This window comes from Pongo abelii, chromosome 11 (assembly GCF_028885655.2).
Source record: "Pongo abelii isolate AG06213 chromosome 11, NHGRI_mPonAbe1-v2.0_pri, whole genome shotgun sequence".
NCBI classification, from domain to species: domain Eukaryota; kingdom Metazoa; phylum Chordata; class Mammalia; order Primates; family Hominidae; genus Pongo; species Pongo abelii.
The window spans coordinates 43960282-43980931 of NC_071996.2; the positions used below are offsets into that span (position 1 = coordinate 43960282).

General features: G+C 36.5%; 1 protein-coding gene and 1 long non-coding RNA gene across 5 annotated transcripts in view; one reads left to right on the forward strand and one right to left on the reverse strand.

Moving 5' to 3' along the window:
* Positions 1-20650, reverse strand: part of LRP1B (LDL receptor related protein 1B) — a 1899171-nt gene that overhangs the window by 1357175 nt on the left and 521346 nt on the right. The gene's annotated exons all lie outside the window — the stretch shown is intronic.
* The window catches only part of LOC112132360 (uncharacterized), a 43993-nt gene continuing 41280 nt past the window's right edge, over positions 17938-20650 (forward strand). For 3 of the 4 annotated variants that reach the window (XR_002914164.3, XR_008522763.2, XR_008522761.2), the window contains exon 1: positions 17947-18050. This is a non-coding gene — a long non-coding RNA (uncharacterized LOC112132360). Of the gene's footprint in view, positions 18051-20650 lie in introns of all 4 variants that reach the window. The other variant, XR_008522762.2, reaches the window with a different exon arrangement.

The window sequence follows — 20650 nt, forward strand, 5'->3', positions numbered from 1 at the left end:
CAATGTCAATTCGGGACAAGTTTTCTGAAGTTAACTTCTGCCAAAATTTGGGAAATAAGAAAATTTGGCTATTGTACAAACAAAACTCTAGAGAAGAGACAACATAACAGGACTAGATAATGATATTTCTGCAAATGGATAATTAGGGATTTCAGAGGGTGAAGAATATTTACATACCAGGGAAGGCATGAAACCTTTAAGGGCTTTTACAAAAACAAACAAAGCATAGAAAAAACCTGGACCCGTGAAAGATAAACAGCTTCAGTGTATTTCTACCAGGAAAACATTTCATTTCATTATTCAAAAGTACCCCCTCAACATATATATGTATGAATGAATGATACTACTTTGTTGTTGTTAGCAAGAAATGTGTTTATTCTTCTAGTTTTTATATCTGTCACAAGTGAGGTATACTGAATACTTTTTTTCTTAAGAAACATTTCTGATTTTCTTAATTGTGGAAATAGAAGAAGACGGTCACTTGGTGAGAGCAGCAGGAGGCAGCCAAATGTCTAGGCAGACAGGGATGGGTCCCTAGTGAAACCCTATCTCCAAAGCCTGTCATCAGCTGTCATTAGCTTTAAAGCCAAGCTACAAGTTACATCCTTGGACCAGATTGAGAACTCATCTTCCTGTTTGGCATGCTTTCCCCTGATTGATCCCCACCCTTCACCTTTTTTATATTTATCTACACTTTCCCAATTGGTTTTCTACTCTGTCATGCCCACCTTTGAGTAGTATCTTTGCTTTGACCCTTTTTGCACACTCACAAGCCAATCAGCATGCACTCTGAGTCCGTAAGAGGCCCCAGACCTAGCCAGATGGGGGACTTTCTCACCATCGAGCAGGGGACCCTGTGCCCCCGTTTCCTTCTTTGCTGAGAGCTTTCCTTCTGCTTCATAAATTTTCCTCAACTCACTCTCTGGTGTGTGGGTGCTTAATTCTTCCTGGTTGTGAGACAAGAACTTGGACCTAGCTCAGCTAAGGTACAGAAAGACCACAACACTGGGAAGGCAGATGGTGAAAGAGATAAGATAGGTCCTAATAATTCCACAGAGAGAGTAATCTGGTTCGTAAATCAAAAGAACTGAGCAAAATATTTAGAATACACACGTTTTTGTAGATATAGAATTGAAGCTTCCAGAGTGTTCCAAAGATTTCTCATTCACTAATCTAAAATTTAGAGTGCTAGTCAGAAGAGGAATCTTACTTTTCTCCTGTGTGTCTAAGCAACATGGAGAAATCAAACTAACCTGAGTTAGAAACAACCAATTTAAAGAATGCAAATATAAAGTGATAATTGGGAGAGAGAGGTGGTTATTAATTTATCAAAATTGTCATTTGGTTGACTATATTGATCAGATAGCCAGTCAAATAAATTTCTTCCTTTAGATATTTAAATAAAAGCATTCTCATTTTAATTGGATATAAGCCAAAAAGAAAAAGAAGATAATTTTTTGAATTAATATTTAGATTGTTTATGATGTTGATGATATATAGGCCACAATCTTAAATATGAACAAAGATAAAAGTATGCCATCTTATTGTCAAGAATATTTCTAGCTTTGAACAGCCTGTAATTTCTAGAGTTTTCCTAAATTAAAGAAGTTTATGAGCTATGAGAGACCTTCTTTTTAACTTGTAACAATTACCTTTGCATTAAAAATTGTTAGATGCTTTGTGTCCCCTTTTTATATTAGGTATTTTAAAAATCCTAATTCATGAAAGATGGAATAGTACAAATAGAATATTTAACCAAAATATGGAAAACTGACAAAGGAACATATATTTACCTATTAATTTGATTAAATTTTATACAGTACAGGATTACAAATATTAATTTTTAAATTAGAAGATAAAATATAAGAATGCATTAGTGAAGTTAAATGTTGCTTTGTGAAGGTTTTCTTACAGTTTATCAGGATCTAGGGAAAATATAGAAATGTAGTTACTGGGTCATGATGTGAAATATATTTCTTGCTGAGAGTCACAGTCAAAGTTTAAGAGTCAATTTAACTGTGTTACAATGTAACATACTCTGAAGATGCTGGTTTCTAGGCTTGTTGTACATAAAATTCTATAATGAGATGGGAAAATAACAAAATCAGCCTCCTATGTTAGACATTTGTAAACAATGAGACAACACCTCATCAGATTTTTTTATTGAAGTGTTAATAGCCTTTGGCAGAAAAAAGATACTATACTAAGCAGAAAAATATGACAAAGTTTTGAAGTGCATAATTTATTTTTTTACTCATATGCTATCATTCTTTTATGTAATGTTTTGACAAATTAGAAAAAATAATTTAGAAAAATTCTGCAGATAATATGACTCACATCTTTCATCAATTTCTCCAAGCATCTGCTACTTAAGAGCCATATGGATAAACAGAAGTCACACGTTCCCGTTGCCATCACAAGCATTGGAGGAACTTCAAATCCATGAAAATGTTATTTAAATGCCCTATATAGATTAGAAACCTCAGCTCATGTCAGAAGACTATCCAGTGTTGCATGATGTACTCTACCATACTTGAAAATTTAACTAGTCACTGAAAGTTAATTGGAATTTATCTGCATCCATTTAAAAGATACATTAATTAGAGTGATGAACGATAAATTATAATTCAAATATTGAATCCAATTATGGAAGATCTATAGTTATTGAAATAGTGATCTGAAACATACACAGAGACACAGTACATATACCATTATAAAATTTACAGGGCTATATTAATTATTTTTATATGGACATTGATATTTGGATACCAACAGTTATAGCGAACCATGGCAAACCTTTTGTTTATATTTTCTAAATTTAGATACTACCCTAGCTACTCCGATCCTTACCCAGGGTACACATCTTTGACTCAATTTTGCCTATGAGAAAATAAAGCAAAAGATGTTACAAATTATTAATATAATTAAGAATAAAAAAATGTTTGGAGCTGGAATGAGACTCAACATCTAAAATTGAGTTTCTGAAATAAATTACTTGATAAAAAAAATCAGAACTTATGAATGAGATGGGAAAATGCTGCTTTTTCTAAGTTACTGTAAAATAGCTTTTTGTTTTGAAAGCCCAAGTAAAACTGATCTGATCAAAAGTCAAGTGATGAGAGAAATTTGGATAGATGAGTAGATGTATGTAGGTATGCATTAATAATAGCCTTCTTTTTCTATTAGGTAACACACATAATTAATAATAATAATGACAGAATACATTCCTAACGCACATTCAACATAACCACAAATGCACTCACTATTGATCTAAAGTAATTGTGAGGAACTTAATTACATTCTAGATTTAAAAGACTTGCTAACAAATTTCATCACTTGAAAAGGATTCTAAACCCCTTTGGAGAATTTCAACCTCCTTTCACTTAAGAGACTTCAGTGCAAAGCACAGAAAATGAAATGTTAAACCAAGATATGGTATATAGACATAAAAAAAGCAGGAGCAATACCAAATGTGATGTTCATAATAAGGTAACAGGAATGTGCCATATGCCATTAAGAAATAAACACTTGAAACATAACTTAATCCATGTTTTAAATGAATCCTAGGTAAAGGGGAAATTTTTATGAAGAATGGTTATTTTATGAACATTACCAAGGTTTAGTAGTTACTAACTATGTATATATTCAGACATATATATGTAAAAAAAGTCAGAACTTATGTGTATGTGTGCATATATATACATACACGCACAGATATAAGTTCTGACATTTTACACACACACACACACACACATCTGCATTCATCCAAATAATTGTGTGCCATTACTGTAGACACTTTAGTTGACCCAAAGTGATTCTGACACAGACCAGACTTTTTCCTACTGCCCATGTCAACCATCAGTTTGAAGCAAAATACACACACAATAATATTTCTTGGGCTTTCTCTCTACTTTCTTGTTTCCAATATCACTCTCCCAATTCCATCTTGCTTTATCTCCATCCTAGTCTAGCTCAATCTACTTCTGTCTCAAGTTTTTCTCTTCCCTACTCCCTCTGAGAACTTAGACAATTAGTACCTAGATTTAAGCCATAACTAAGGCATTGTCTTCATAAGACCCTTCAGTGGCCTTTCCAGTTAAGCACAACCCCTTCTCGCTAATAACATGTTCAACTTGCCCTTCACCTACACATCCTAATGGTCAACTCATATTCTAAACTTCCATCAGTATAGAATGTTTACAATTCATTTAAACAGATTTTAAATTTGTTGCAAGTTGTGTGTTTTTGCCCAGACTGCATGTTCTTATATTGGAAGGTCCTTAGTTTGTCAAAATTAAATCTGATTTTATAATCTCAAATACAGTTTGCTTTATGAAGTTTCTTTCTGAATCCTTTATTGGAAGATTAGCTTTTCTTTTTTTCTCTAAATCTCACAGCCTCTTATTTTTACTTCTTTTAAGGTACTTACGTAGTTTTTCAATACAGTGGAGATTCATCATACAACATATTTAAATGATGAACAGTCACTTAAACGTATCAGACATTAACAACAGGAATGAGGTTTTGTGGCTTTTTTCAATTCAATTTTTATTTTGTGTTTTGTCTTGTTTGTTTCTTTTTGGGATAAAAAGACTGTGTAAACAAGCCAACAACCTCATCTGGGATTCACCCAAAGGAACAGTATTATGCCCAAAAGAAAATGGCCTACACTGAACTAAGAGACAGTGTAACACACACAAAGCCATGTATACAGAAGCTCATGGGAAATTTACAAAATTTTAAAAGATGCTTTTTTATGATATATAGTTTTTTTATGACACATAATTTTTACATGACTCACTAATCTTGGAACCTAACTCTGGATGAGGGTTTCTTTTATACATTAAAGGGCAGTATAATCATAAAGGTAGACTATGAATATTATTCATCTTGAATTCCACAGTGTCCTTAGTAGCACTGTGGACACACTTGGCAGTTATCTATTTTTGTTACTTGAAATAAAAAGCAATAAGACTGTCTAAAAAGCTATAAAACCAAACAGCAAAGTGGAAAACAGCCATAGAAATAAAATAACATTATTTTTTTAAAAACGTAAAAATAGGTTGATTATTTTAGAGCTCAATTATAAAACGTATAGGTCTTTGAAAAGCTTATATAGTTTAAAGAGCTCTTCACCTCTTCCATTTTCTAAATGGAAAATTCCTTAAGGACAGAAATGATATTATTTATTTTGGTATTCATTGAATACAATTCAGTGTTTAGTACATCTTCCGTCTAATCTTTCAAAGAATAACTCAGCTATCTCTATGGTATGCTTTCAAAATAATCTCAACAATTGAGATTTTAGCAGAAAATTGCAGAAATAATTGACTAATGAACTTATATTTCTTTACAACCTGAGACTACTACTGAGGTCTGATACATGTGCAAACAGTGAGTTCAATATAAATATGGTTGATTGATGGAAATACAGATGAAATGAGACTCTGTGCCATATAGGAGTGTACAGAACCCAGAGAAAGCTCCATGACACAATTTCTTTTAAGTAGGAACAACACCACAAAGAAGGTGAAAAGTGGTGGCAAATCCAGAAGTAGAAACTCAGCTAAAAGACTGCTGATCAGATAACATCAAATATGATAGCCACACCAGAAATAGCCCTTCTGACTGTGGCCCTCTCAAATACAAAGGGAAGCCAAGTCTATAAAAAAATTGACTTGCTTTTATTTTGCTCAATTCCTGCCCGCCTTTAACTTTCCTGTCAAGTGCTCCAATTTTGGAAAGTCGCTATTTCAGATCAGCTCCACAGAGGGCTGCATTTTGTCTCTTTGCAATCAGCAACTCAAGCAGTCATATCACTTTTGTTCACAGCTACTGTGTTACTGCCAAATTGGTCTGGGAAATTGAAAAACAGATTAGAGGTAGTGCTCATGAAAAAAAATTCTATTTCTTCATTTGGCTTTTTTAATTTCCCTCTTCAACATTTTGGTTATCTATCTCATTTCAGATATATAGCTTCTTTTGCTTCAGAAAGGGATTTTCCTACTGGTTATCTTGATAAGGCAGATTTTAGGATGTCCAGATCCAAAAGCTTCCTTCTGTGTAATAAAATCTAACCCCCAGCCACTGCAGGAAGTGTGAAACTTGAACATTAAATTTTATTTCAAATTAATTATCATTTAAAACTGTAGGGTAACCATGGCTGGAACTTGCAACAATTACTATCAGAATGCATGGATCGATTGAAGTTTTTTAATACTTTATTTGAACCTCCTATTTTTCGATATGTACAATTTGATCCAGAGAAAAATGTGACAATGATATAAAGGGCATAAAGATGAACTACATTATGTCTCCATGTTAGATCTGTGCCTTATTTAAAGAAACAAGATTATCAAAAACACTCAAATAGCAATTTAATTTTTTCCTGTTTTCTCAGAAACAACTAAGAAAAATTCAATTTATAAAACAAAGTTAACCCTCTTGAAACCTGACTTTCTAATCTCCCTTTAACCCATATGCCTACACATGTCCCCACACTGTCTCTCTTTTATCTAAGCTTTTCCTTTCTCACTTGGGCCACTTGGGTGATGGTATTTTCTGCCTCCACTCACTCCCTGCCTGCTCCACACACACCCACACCTTTCACTGTATTTATTATTGCTCCTTAGTGGCAGTTTTCTCATTCAAATGTAAATCAATCTCCCTTTTCTATCATCTCTAATTTCCTACACCATTCAGTACGCTGATCAACATCACAATAAGTGAAAGCGAGTAGGTAGAAGATAGAGGTGGTGAAAAAGGTATAAACAGTGATCAATTCCCTTTGTAACCACAATACTCCTCCTACCTCCATTTAAGTGCTTTGTTTAGAGCAGTCTTACTTGTGCCTTGAAATCACCTGGAGAGCTTTTTTTAAAAAAAATACAATACCCAAATCCCGCTCCAGACCAATCATGCCTGTCTCTGGAGTGGGAACCAGACAATTTTAAAAACCTTCCCAAGTGAATCTAATACACAATACATAAAGTTGGGAAACGCTGGTCAGAGATTTATTGTATTCCACGAAGTAGAGCACAATACACTTTTTCTAAAGGATTGGGTCCTAGAGTAATGGTGGTGGTAGTACTGGGAAGAGGAGGGGATGGTGAGTTGCGAGTGATGATGCAGGTGAGTATCTGTTGGCATCATGGTTTAAAGTGAACGGGTGAACTAGAAGCTGTAATCTGAATGAACTGCAAATTTAACCACCATTAGATTCAGAGCCAACCCTCATGTTTCTGACTTTGCTGAGCAGGAAAAGTCAATGTGTGCTACCTACCACAGCACCTAATAGCAGGGTCTCTGCCCATAAAATAAGAAAAATTTCTTTATTCATTGGATTCTTTTCCTTATGGATTCAGGGTGCAACTAGATGGCCCTTTACAAACACAGAGCTATGTCTACCCCTGTTTTGTACTTGTGCCTACAAAATTCTGAGACACAGGAGTCCAGGCAGTCACACCAGTCCCTCTTGTGTTCAGTGCTGTCACAAGGAAGTGGTTTAGTTGGCATCCAAACAAAACCTGGGGTCAGCTGCTGGCATCTCCTGATTAAGGTTGAGGTGTCCATATATCCACATTAATCAGGATCTGTTTTGTAAGTAACCCAAGATTAAGAGACAAGCACACCTATATCTATACAGGCACTTGGAGTCTATCCTCCTTCCTTAAGTATGAGCTCTGTAATTTAGTCTTAGTTTTATTTCCAAAGTACTACAATGTTGTCCCCATTTTTTGGCACAACATTGATCAGCTTCACAATACTGCAAACTCAGGAAGCCTTTAAGTTTAAAATAGATCCTAAAGATATAGTATCTGTCTGTCTGTCAGTATCTATCTATCTATCTATCTATCTATCTTAATAACAGCACATGAAATGCCTCTAGCCACATCAGATGTTTCTGCAAACTGTGCTACATCTTCTCCTGGCAGATTGCCACTGTTGAAATCTCTCCGTATTTTACCTATAAGTACCATATCTTGTTGATGTGCAATTATGGATTCAACATATGAATGCAGACAAATCACTTGCCGCCTACAGTTTCTAGGCCAATGAAGCATGTTGTAATACAAACAAAAATCAGGTGACTTTTAGACCACAAACAATACTAATGTTAACTGTAGGCCTTCACCTTGATGTATTTTTCTACCTTTTAATACTTGCCACTTCTAGACTATATTAGTAGCATGATTTAACCTGTATTTTAGCACTCCTTCCTTCCTTCCTTCCTTCCTTCCTTTTTTTTCCTTCCTTCCTGACAGATTCCCACTCTGTCACCCAGGCTGGAGTGCAATAAAGCGATCTCGTCTCACTGCAAACTCTGCCTCCCAGATTTAAGCCATTCTTGTGCCTCAACCTCTAATTTTTGTATTTTTAATAGAGACAGGGTTTCACCATGTTGGCCAGGCTGGTTTTGAACTAATGATCTCAAGTGATCTGCCCACTTGGCTTCCCAAAGTGCTGGGATTACAGGCGTGAGCCACCGTGCCTGGCCTTAGCACTATTTTCTTAAGCCTCCACAAGAAACTGCACCCACATTTCTCAAGTTTCTAATGGCAAATACCTGGTGTCAGCAGTCCTACTCAGAGTAACAGCCAAATTCCCAGGGAAATCTCTGTCACTGGAGCAGAGCAAATGACTTGAATTAGCCTAAACATAGCTACCATACCCTCTATCATCCACCAAGCGCTCCAATTTAAGAATGCCTTTGTCCGTGGAAGTTGAATTAGAAACAACTTTCTGGTTTTCAATTTCATAAGGAACCCTATTAGGTCTCTGAATAGTCTTCAGTGCTTCTCTCCACAGTAGTATTCTGAGAACCATAAACATTTTGTAGGGTAAATCTTTACTCTTTGCATCACAAATCTGGTTGTAACCAGCATGAAAATATGTTTTTGGGGTATTGATTTTTGTCTGAAGTACAGCTGAGTACTGAAACTTAAAGGCTGGCTCTCAAAATTTAATCCACATATAGTTAATTAGTCAAAGATCCTCACAGTCCTATGTTGGCTCAACTCAAACAGGCAAAGATATTTAAAAAGTAATTTAAACAACATTTAGAAAGTAATTTAAACATTTCATAATCCTCTCAAAATATTATAAAGAGGGGGGATCCTATTCACTATGTATTGCTAAGTTCCTGAAATCTGTTTCTTCATCTCTTTTAAAGCAGCTGTTCTCAAAATATATCTCTTTCACTCTAAACTCCCTAAAAAATCCTTCTTCAGACAATCCTTTGGGCTCTGTACCTGTTCGATTCTCCTCTGCTTGCCAGGATACATTGCTTTCTTCTAATATCCCCAAGTTCAAAAGAATAATGGGCAGGACCTAAACCTATAAATATTCCCACATTAACTGTTTTTACTTCTTTAAAAGATAATTTTTGCATCCAATCCACAGGTGACAACATAAACAATTAGAGATTAACATGAGGTTGGACAGTCCTCATAACTAACTGGTTGATGTTAATCTTACCTCTTTTTGTGTAGATAAAATGCCAGTAAATGTTTCTTGAGAAATTTGTATGTAACAAGTATTGAATACAGATTATCTCATTGATTTTAATGTATTTAAAATGCATTGTTAAACTGAGATTTACCTAATTGTGTCACATATTCCAGAAAATTAATGATTCTTTTCCTCATAAAAGACACAAAATAAACTAGATTGAATGTGACGGCTTATGATTGGCCTGAATTAAAGTTAAGCATAGCTGTGTCACTCTTAGATTCCTGGAAGCAACTCAGTAGCTGACTCAAGCAAGTAAATTAATTGAATACAATCCAAGGATATTATTTACACCTTTCACATTGGAAGGCAAGAAATGAACGAGTGGTCTCCTACAGGTGCCAATCATTTCACAGAAAAGCTGTGTCAATAATTTTTTTTAAATTATAATAGCAACAGCAGGCTCAGTTGAATATGTATGTGTGTATGCATGTGTTTGTGTAAAAGGTTAAGCAGTTACTAATCCTTCAGTGAATCCTACGATCTACACGAAAAGTGCTTGTTCTCCTTGGAGATTTATGTTCCTGGGGCAGTTCATATTTCCATAATACAGCTTGCCCAAGTCTTGTATTAGGGGATACAGATAATAGGGAATTTTTCTGTCTCAAAAAGTTACAGTGGGATCATTCAGAATTTAGCACATTTATATCTTTTACAGGACTGATATATTTAGTAGCTAATATATAAATGTTGCAATATCATAAGTGATCAGCAGGTAATGCATTCTACTTTAAAAGTTCATATTTGAGGCTTTTAAGTAAAATACTGTGAATCAACACCTTACCGTATTATTACTTTAAGTCTGTAATTGTGTATACCATAGTTACTTAAAAAGATAGATCTTTCATCAGGTACTCTTCAGGTAAGTTTCTTCTCTCAAAACTCATCTAGAAGAGCAACCATATAACATATTCTGAAGAAAACTTCCTGAGGATACTACTATAATTAAAGATATTTTCTTTAGTAAAAGGCCTAACATTGAAGTTCTGATGAACAATTGTCATAGATTCTAAGACTCAGTTTTGTAAGGAGATTGCCTTAGGAGTCTGGCTAGATTCCAGGGATGCAATTGCATTAAATCTTCCTAATTCTTCACAGAAGATTCAAATGAATACAGTTTTGTACCCTGTACTTAAGTATGAAAAGCTACCAAAAACAAAACAAACAATTAAGAAACAACTTCTGTGTATGAAATGTATATCAATGGATGGTCGATAGATTGTCCATGGAAATGTCATTTTTTATAACAGGGAATACCATTTACTAAAGCAGCAAATCTTTATATAATGAAACTATTATATAAATTTTATATAAATCATACAAAATGGTTGGTCAGATAAGACAGATAATCTAATATCAAAACTTGTGAAATGTTATGTCATGTTATAACAGAGCATTCTCTAATTGGGTCTCCTCATGAAGCAAGCTCTGTGTACACAGGATATAATTTAAGATAAACACGGTAAAATAAGGGATTAAAAATACTACTATTGATAGAGGCAGGAGGCAGACAAATCCTAGGCAGAGAGGGGCAGGTCTCCAGTGAAACCCAACCTCCAAGCCAAAGACAGTTTAAAGCCTGAAAACCAAGCTACAAGTCACATCCATGGACTGGCTTAAGAACCTGTCTTCCTATTTGGTACACTTTCTTCTGATTGATCCTCAACCTTCACCTATTTTGCAAATACCTCAACCTTCACCTATTTTGCAAATACCTACCTTTCCCTAACTGGTGTTTTAAACTGTCATGCCCACCTTTGAGTGGTGTCTTCGTTTTAGCCTTTTTTGCATACTCAAAAACCAATCAGCACACACTCCCCTATTCTGAGCCCACAAAAGCCCTGGACTCAGCCACACTGAGAGAGAATCTGCCTGACTTCAGGTGGGGGATCATGCCCGCATCCCTTCTCCACCGAAAGCTGTTCTGTCACTCAGTAAAACTCTTCCCCATCCTCCTCAGCCTTCAATTGTCAGCCTATCCTCTTTCTCCTTAGATGCGAGACAAGAACTTGGGAACCCTGGAACATGGGTACAAGCTATAACACAGGTGGGCTGGGGTACAGCCAGCCCAGTTGTGACCTGAGCTGGTGCACAAGCCAGGTACAGCCCAGGCAGGCAGAGTGGGCAGGTAGTCTCTTGCGGCATGTAAGGTGGCCCAGGTGGGAACGTTGCCAGCCAGAGGTTCCTGGCTGGCAAAGTGACCAAGAAAAATCCTGCATCACTATGGAGCACATTCGATTTGCTATATATATTCGTGCAAATTGGCAAACAAAAGAGTACTATGGACCACAAGCAAATCCAGCCTGCAGCCTGTTTTGTATGACACTTGAGATAACAATGGTTTTGTATTTTTAAAGGGTATAAAAAAAGGAAGAAAACAAAGAAGAATATTGACTGGTGACATATGTGACCCACAAATCCTAAAATATTTATTATCTAGCCTTGTACAAAAAAAAAAAAAAATGCTGACACCTAATTTAAGTTTTATTTTTATTTTTTATTTTTTTAAAAAGGTCCTATTTGAGTGGATTCATCATGGTTAATACGGGACAGAATTATATAAGTCCTATTTGAATCTTCTGTATATTCTCAGGTTTATGGGATCATTAAAGGGCTGATACCTCTTTAGCTAAGTCAGGTAAGACCATCTGGAACTCCAGGCCTCAAGCCAGGTCCCTTTAAGCAGAATGGCCTAGAGCTGGGTTGGAACTGGCAGCCTAATACTCAGCCCATTACGTGATCCATTGGGCTCTGCCACCATAAACACACAGGTAAAGGCCAAGCACATTTTCTGCTGCTGTTACTGCTAAATAGGAAAATACACTTTCCATTTGCCAAGAAAGACTTTGGAAAGGTCACCTCAGCCACAAAGTTAGAAGTGGTATTTTTTTTCCTTGAGTATCAAACAGGATATATGGCCTGTCCTTTCTAGCCTCATAGTCAATGTCAAAAGATTGTCTGTTACGTATGTTTTTCTTTCCGTCTTTCTCTCCTTTAAGCCATTCTATCATTCAGCTGCTTTCATTTTTATTATAAAGTCCAATTAAGTATGATAAAATGCAAAAGAAAAAAAAAAACATTGAGCCTAAATAAATAACCTTCAGGCGTGATATTACTTAATTGAAAGTCTATGAATGGCTCTTTGTACGTGTTTGAAGCAATTTATGTCTTTCATACACGTCCGTGCTAGACAAGAGATGCTTTTCTCATCTCAGCTCTTTTAAGCACACCATGATGCTCTTCCCTGGGAAATAAAATTGACCACATTATTTCTAATTTCAAGAACCCCTGAGCAACATCAAGAATCTTAAAAAGGTCATATGAATTTTCAACAAATATTGATAAATGTTGTGTTATTATTTATCAGATTGAACACTGAAAATAATTTATGGGTCCAAATGAAGTAACAGGTAAAAATGTATGCAGGTAATAATATTTATTTAAGTCTTATATTAGTGTTTGCAAAGCTTTGTTGGGATAGTAAAATATTTAATATAAAACATTAAGCTAAAAACCAATGTTTAAAAGTTTCATGTCAACTATGCAATGAAAAATAGCATGGAAACTAAACTGGAAAAAATGTTACGGATTTAATTGTATTCCCCCAAAATTCCTGTGTTGAAGCCCTAAACTCAGTACCTTAGCATGTGACTGTGCTTAGAGATAAGGTCTTTAAAATTGTGATTAAGTCTAAATGAGGCCTTTAGCATGGGCCTTAATACAATCTGACTGGTGTCCTTATAAGAAAAGGAAATTTGAGCAAGGAGACATCAAGGGTATGCAAACAGGAAGGACCATGTGAAGACACAGCAAGTAGCCAGCTGAATACAACCCAAGGAGAGAGGTGTCAGGTGAAACCAACCCTGCCAACACCTTGATCTTGGACTTCTAGCCTCCAGAACTGTGAGCAAATAAACTTCTGTTGTTTAAGCCACCCAGTCTCTGGTATTCTATTATGGCAGTCCTAGCAAACTATATGAGGAATATATTAAAAATACAGTATTGCCATTATTACATTTTATTGGTGAGATTATGTCTGAGTTTTATGCCTTTGAAGTTACTCTATATAACACATTACTTTCCCTTATCCCTTTCCTCCCTCCCTCCCTCCCTTCCTTCCTTTCTTGTTTTTCTTCCAACAAATATGTTTTGAGTACCTTCTGTGTGGCCAGCATGTTGAATACCTAAGCACTAGGTATTCAGTGGAAAGCATGAATTTGATTCATACCCTTACGAAATTTAATATAGTGAATTTTAACTACACATTACTTTGACCAAAAAAAAAGATTCATAGAAAATAGTTCTCAACATTTCTCAAAACACAGACATAAGTGAGTGCATACCCACCTCTGGATTAGGAGTTATACAAAAACATGTTGCAAATTACTCCTACTAAAACAAACAACAGCCAATGCCTTTCACTTTGGTAAAAGCTGTTTGTGTCAAAGTCATCTCTGACCAAAGCAAATAGTCTCAGGCTGCTTCCTGACACATCCTTAAGCTTTCAGTAACCTAACAATAATTAAAGAGAAGCTACTGATCTCTAGCAGATAGTAGCCATGCACTATCTCTAGAGATGCATTCCTATTTTCTTAGTGATCAGTCTCCACCCTACCCCATCCCCTCATCTTATTTTCACTGTAAGTTGGCTCTCCCATCCCTCTAAAACATTTGCACTAGCATCAACATATTGCCCCAAAGTTGCAGTTAAGAAGAGACAAAGTGATCAATTAAAAATAAATTGTTTAGGCCCAGCATGGTGGCTCACACCTGTAATCCCAGCACTTTGGGAGTCTGAGGCAGGAGGATTGATTGTTTGAGTTCAGGAGTTCGAGATCAGCCTGGACAACATAGTGAGACCTCATCTCTACTAAAAATAAAAAATACATAGTTGGGCATGGTTGCACATCTGTAGTCCCAGCTACATGGGAGGCTGAGGAGGAGGGATCGCTTGAGCTTGGGAGATCAAGGCTGCAGTGAACTGTAATCGTGCCACTGCCCTTCAGCCTGGGTGACAGAATGAGATACTGTCTTAAATAAATAAATAAGAAATAGGCCTGGCGCAGTGGCTCACACCTGTAATCCCAGCACTTTGGGAGGCGAAGGTGGGCGGATCACCTGAGGTAGGGAGTTTGAGACCAGACTGACCAACATGGAGAAACCCTGTCTCTGCTAAAAATACAAAATTAGCTGGGCGTGGTGGCGCATGCCTGTAATCCCAGCTGCTTGTGAGGCTGAGGCAGGAGAATCGCTTGAACCCGGGAAGTGGAGCTTGCAGTGAGCTGAGATCATGCCATTTCACTCCAGCCTGGGCAATAAGAGTGAAACTCCGTCTCAAAAAAAAAAAAAAAAGAAAAGAAATAATTTGTTTAATAAAATTCAATACCATATACCGCATGTTTTTCGGCAAATTTTCCCTAGAGAAGCGTTTCAAAAACTAGAGCATATGTCTGCTCCAAATAGCAGAAAAGACACGATTGGTGGTAATGGGAGCAACAGTATACGAGGTCACATTAAATGAATAATTCATCTTCCAGAGCTTATCACATGAATAGCTTCTCCAATATCTGCTATGGTGAGCAGAGTATTGAGAGATCCAGGTCACCATTGTCCAATGACATTAAGTTAAAACACTAAATACTGAGTATGTTCACAGGAATTATATGGGAAATAACCCTCATACAAAGGCCAAATGTGGGCAAAATTGTAAAATAGATGACTTCTTTTTTTTAATTGTTACTCACTGGTATTCCAGTAAATGTTTCACAACAAACTTTATGGAAAAAATATATAGGCACTTAATTTATTATAAGTATTACTGACATAAAGGATATATGGCCCATTAACAACAAATAGTAACCCTATATATAGGACACTTTATTGTAAATTCCCTACGGTCAGTTGATTCTCACAAAATGCTTCAGTTGATTTTGCTAAACTCTTATTTGTAGCTAATTTATTTATGTAATTGATGAAGGTGGATGGGTTCAAAATAAACGTCGGCTGATAATTTTATTTTACCAAAATGTAATAACGAATTTATTTTAGATTTCACCTGTTTGTCAATGACCTGAGAGATTTCTTTGCTAAGTTGGATAGCACTTCTTTAATGCTGCAAGTCTATTTTCTCAATTTTTTGTGCTATTCACAGTGTAGCATCTAGAGAAGTGATATCATTTTAAATTCAATATATATTTTTAACATTTTTAAAAATCCACTAATATCTTAAGTCACCAATGGACCATCAATAAAACAATAAAACCCAGATTTATTATTTGCTAATTTTTATGGTATAAATATTCCTGATAAGGCCAAATTCAAGTTACCAACATAATTGGCATGAGATGTGTAGGAGAACACTATTACGTAGTGTTTCCACATATTACTCTCTGCTTTTAAGAGAGTAATGTAAGGACTGTTCTCCAAAGAAAACATGGGGCGTAGCCTCTAAAGAAAATAAGAATCCATGCCTAGACATAGTGTACTCTTGCTATCTGCTAATTATCAGTAACTTTATTTTATTGCTAACATAATATTTTCATGTTGGTCATTCACACTAATGTGCAATTACAACAGTCTTAAATAACTCCATCAGCAAAGATAATAAGTCAATGAAATAAAATAATTAGAAAGTAATGATCTTTGAGTATTTTTTTAATATAATTCATTTAATTGTATGCTTATATTATTTCTTTTTAAATCATGACTAACAATCAGCACTCACAATTCATAAAAATTTAACAATCGATTGTCATGAATGGTTCAAAAACGAGCTCTGGCACTCCAGTGCTTTTGTCAGCTAACGCTTTTTCTTTCAGACTCCTTTTTTCCTCTAATGATGATTTTCTTCCAGGTGCCCACACAACTCTGCCTTTCCCTTGAGCAATTCCCCTAACATGTCTTCTACCTAAATATTCCTCTCTGCCTGCTTTTATTAGTCTTTCCACAATCTAATCTTAATATTAGAAAGAGTATATGTTAAAGTAATTCACACTCAATGATATGTTCAAATATAGCTAGTGTATGTCCTGTTCAATAACAGTACAGTACTAAAATGCCAAATAAATCAATATCTAATGGTGAAATTTTTATTTGTACACCAGGGATATTTTGGGACAGATCATTTGAATTGTATCATGTAGCTGATATGAAGGTATTTGTAATTATTGTGTTCTTGGCTAATTAATGCAACTATTTGCAGCTCTCTCTTAACTTTGAAATTGACAGTCCAAAAAAGCAATGAACCTCTTCTTCGATACAGTCTAGCAAGAAACCCTATTTCCACTACTTTTTGCTCACTGTGATCTAGGCATTGTAAACTGTGTTTCCCTCAGAATACCATGCTTTTCTTAGCTGCTGTTTGCTCAAATTGCTGTCTCCACCTACAGCCCCCTTGCCACTCTCTGACCTCTTTTCCTGAGCTTAGCTTTAGATCTTTCTATGTCAGGTCAGCCAGTACTTTCCCTGAGAACCTCCCCTGCCCTTTCTACCATGAGGTACCCCTCATGGGTACCTCATTGCATCCTGCGCGTAACCTCGTGGTAACTCTTACTTGATTGTAAATGCCTAGTCATTTCTACACCATTTGGCTGGGAATTCCACAAAGTCAGGCAGCAAGTCTGCCTTTTTCATCATGATTTTCTGACATTCAGAATGATGACAGGTATGTTGTTGGCATTTGGCAAATGCTGGTTGAATGCAAAGCTGATGATTCGGAGAAGGAAAAACCTGAGCATTGAGATAAGGAAAAAACGGAGCATTGAGATAAGGAACACGCTGCCTATTTAATTCACCCTCAGATTATAACTGTATTATTTTGAAGTTCTTTTAAAGATACATTGTACTGGATTGAATTTGATTGGATGAGCAACTGGTTAGCAGTAAGCTGCAGCATTAGCACCAGCTTACTGGAACACCACCTCCTATGTTCCTGAAAGCCCCCTGAGCGATGCAGAAAGTTGTTTAAAAGCCATGCCTAATTATACAAGTGAGCAAGGAAGGATCTCTAGCTGGTAGAATCAATTGCACATTTGCCTGTTTTATTCCATCAGCTTGAGAAATTCACACACTCCATACAGAATAATGACAGAAATCTTTTAACTATGGTTTCCCATAGTTAAAGGAGCTACATCTCCTCTGTAGTAAGTGTGAGCCAAATGTGAAAGTAAACAAAAGCTTGACAAAACTTCTTGACTTTCCAACCCAATATACTTATTTTGCAGATAAGGAAAAGTTATGACACATTACATCATCTGTCAGACAAGCTGCTTAATTTGAGTCTCAATTCCAGTAATCATCATGAGAAAGGAGAAAAATGATGCTTTTGATCAAAGCAAGTCAAGAAAGGTTGTGTCCTCCTCCTTACATTTTTTTGGAAAGCAGTCCTATTCAAATTTAAAATTGAAGCCACTTCCTCTCTCCCCAACAGTATTGAAACCTGAGAAACAAGAGCGCAGCTTTAAATGCTATTACTCTGCAGCTAGTACAAAAGGAGAGGGATTTGCATTAGAACAAGTGCTAAGAGTTGAGCTTCAGGCAAGGTAAGATCATTATTTATAACAAGCTGATCTGCTTCTATATGATTAACAGAAAAACAGTGAATTAATGTTGTTATCTTAATATTGTTTAAATGGCCTCTAGATATGGTGCGGAGCCATGCCAGGCAGAATGGTTAACACAAAATAAATGGCAATGCAAGAGAGAGTTCTGGGAAACATTTTCACCTGGAGTAGAATATGCTTAATTAATGACCTCGAAATGATAAGGTCTGATAAGCCTCTGGTGTATGGTCTCATTTTATTTGGGGAAATAGGACACAGCCCGATTTAATGGGAATTTCTTCAGAGACTGGTAAAACTGGTAAGCTTCTGGATAATTATCAGCCATTTTAATGATTCCTTCTTTTCAAAATGTAGTTCATAGCCTAGGTTACCCGGGAAAATGGATGAAGAAAGTATGGAACTAGAATGGGTAGCGCTTTATTACCTGTAACTGTATGCTTGCATAGAAAGCTGGATTTTTGAGACACAAGCAACAAACCTTCTAATATCCCTCAAATAAAGCTTCATTAAATGACTGCTTCAGAATTAGTCAGCCAGGATGTGAGCCACTGGTGCAATGGATAAACAAGTCTGACTATGGATCAAAAGATTCCAAAGTTTGTCTTTCATAATAGGAAAACTCAGTGTTCAAGTAAGCTTAGTTGGGAACATTATACCAATTGTCCTGAGACTTGAAGTGTCTTCATCAAGTGGGCTAAGTAGTGGCCTATGTTTCAGGGATCTTATTTCTGCCTTTAGAGTAGGCTTCAGGTTTCAGGAATCCCTATTAGAGATGTCACTGGATGCTTTTCTTTCTATCTTTTAAAAATTAAACTACATAAGGTAGAGTTGTGGGCACAAGATAAGCTGAAGGCAGAGAGCTGTGCAGGGTAAATATTTATAATAACACTTGATATTTAAACTCAGAAGAATTATATTGCAAAGCAGTTGGGATGTTTGTAAATAATACCAGAGACACCTGGACTAATTTGTAGAAATACACCCAAAGTTACCAGAGGCTTCACGGTAATGTGTGATATGTAAAAGAAAGAGTGTTCCATTTTCTGAAAGATTCTTCACATTAATGCCATAGGCAACCACTGGGAGAGTACCATAGGTTCAACCCAGTAAATTCTCTTTCGCCTTTGCATCACTCAGTTTTTCCAAGGCAATAGTGAGAAGGTTATGTATACACAGAAACCGTCTCGCTCTGTCACCCAGGCTGGAGTGCAGTGGTGCAATCTCGGCTCACTGCAAGCTCTCCCTCCCTGGTTCACACCATTTTCCTGCCTCAGCCTCCCGAGAAGCTGGGACTACAGGTGTGTGCCACCACGCCCGGCTAATTTTTTGTTTTTGTATTTTTAGTAGAGATTGGGTTTCACCGTGTTAGCCAGGATGGTCTTGATCTCCTGACCTCGTGATCCACCTGCTCGGCCTCCCAAAGTGCTGGGATTATAGGCGTGAGCCACCGCACCTGGCCTGTTTTTGTTTTTTAGGGAAGTCTACTGCCTTCCTCTCCTTATCCTCCCTTTTTGTGACAATTGCGTGTTAAATTTCTTGGCTTTTTTTTTCTGCCTACCTGCTTATTCTCCTTTCTCTCTGGTAAGTACTTCCTTGAATGTAGGAGCACACTATAGCTGTTTTAGGTCCTGTAGTCATTGACGCTACAGCAGCCAGTATTACTGGGACCTCTAGAAAGTGACCATGAAATGACCCAAAAGTTGTGTGACTGTTTATTTAAAAAATCTGTGTAAGAATCCTGCACTGCCTCCTAATGAGCCTGTATTTTCACACCGCTACATGAACTTTCACATTTTTATTGCTTGTTTATTAAATTTTAATAATTAATCCGTATGGATTTGAGATATAGATTTTGATAATTCTGGACTCCACTCTGGTAGCTCTACAGCGGCGTATACCTGTACTCTTATTGAACACATATCAATAATAAGAAATCAACCTGGACACTTTACATTGGAGTCAATTCTGCTTTCCATTTTGGCTAACCTTCGCAAACGTGTCTCAGAACCAGTGAGGAGGAAGAAATCTATGATTTTGTTGTAGGGTTTCATTAAGTATTTTTCAAGTAATATACTAGTTTTGAAGAAAGTGTTAAGACTAAAAGAATACTATGGTCAAATTCCTTTAGAAAATGTTTACTTTGCCGGGTGTGGCAGCTCATGCCTGTAATCCCAGCACTTTGGGAGGCCAAAGCAGGTGGATCACCTTAAGTCGGGAGTTCAAGACCAGCCTGGCCAAAATGGTGAAACCCGATCTCTACTAAAAATACAAAAATTAGCCAGGTGTAGTGGCAGGTGCCTATAATCCCAGCTACTCAGGAGGCTGAGGCAGGAGAATTGATTACACCCAGAAGGCGGAGATTGCCATGAACCGAGATCTAGCCATTGCACTCCAGCCTGGGCGACAAGAGCAAAACTCAGCCTCAAAAAAAAAAAAAAAAAAGAAAGAAAATGTTTACTTTTTTTTCGAATTTTCAGAATCCTGAATGGGTTAGTAGACACTGTGAAACATAGAGAAAGGAGGTAAATGCTGCATAAAACAAATCTACTTGATTATGGAATCTTTTTCTTACACAAAAT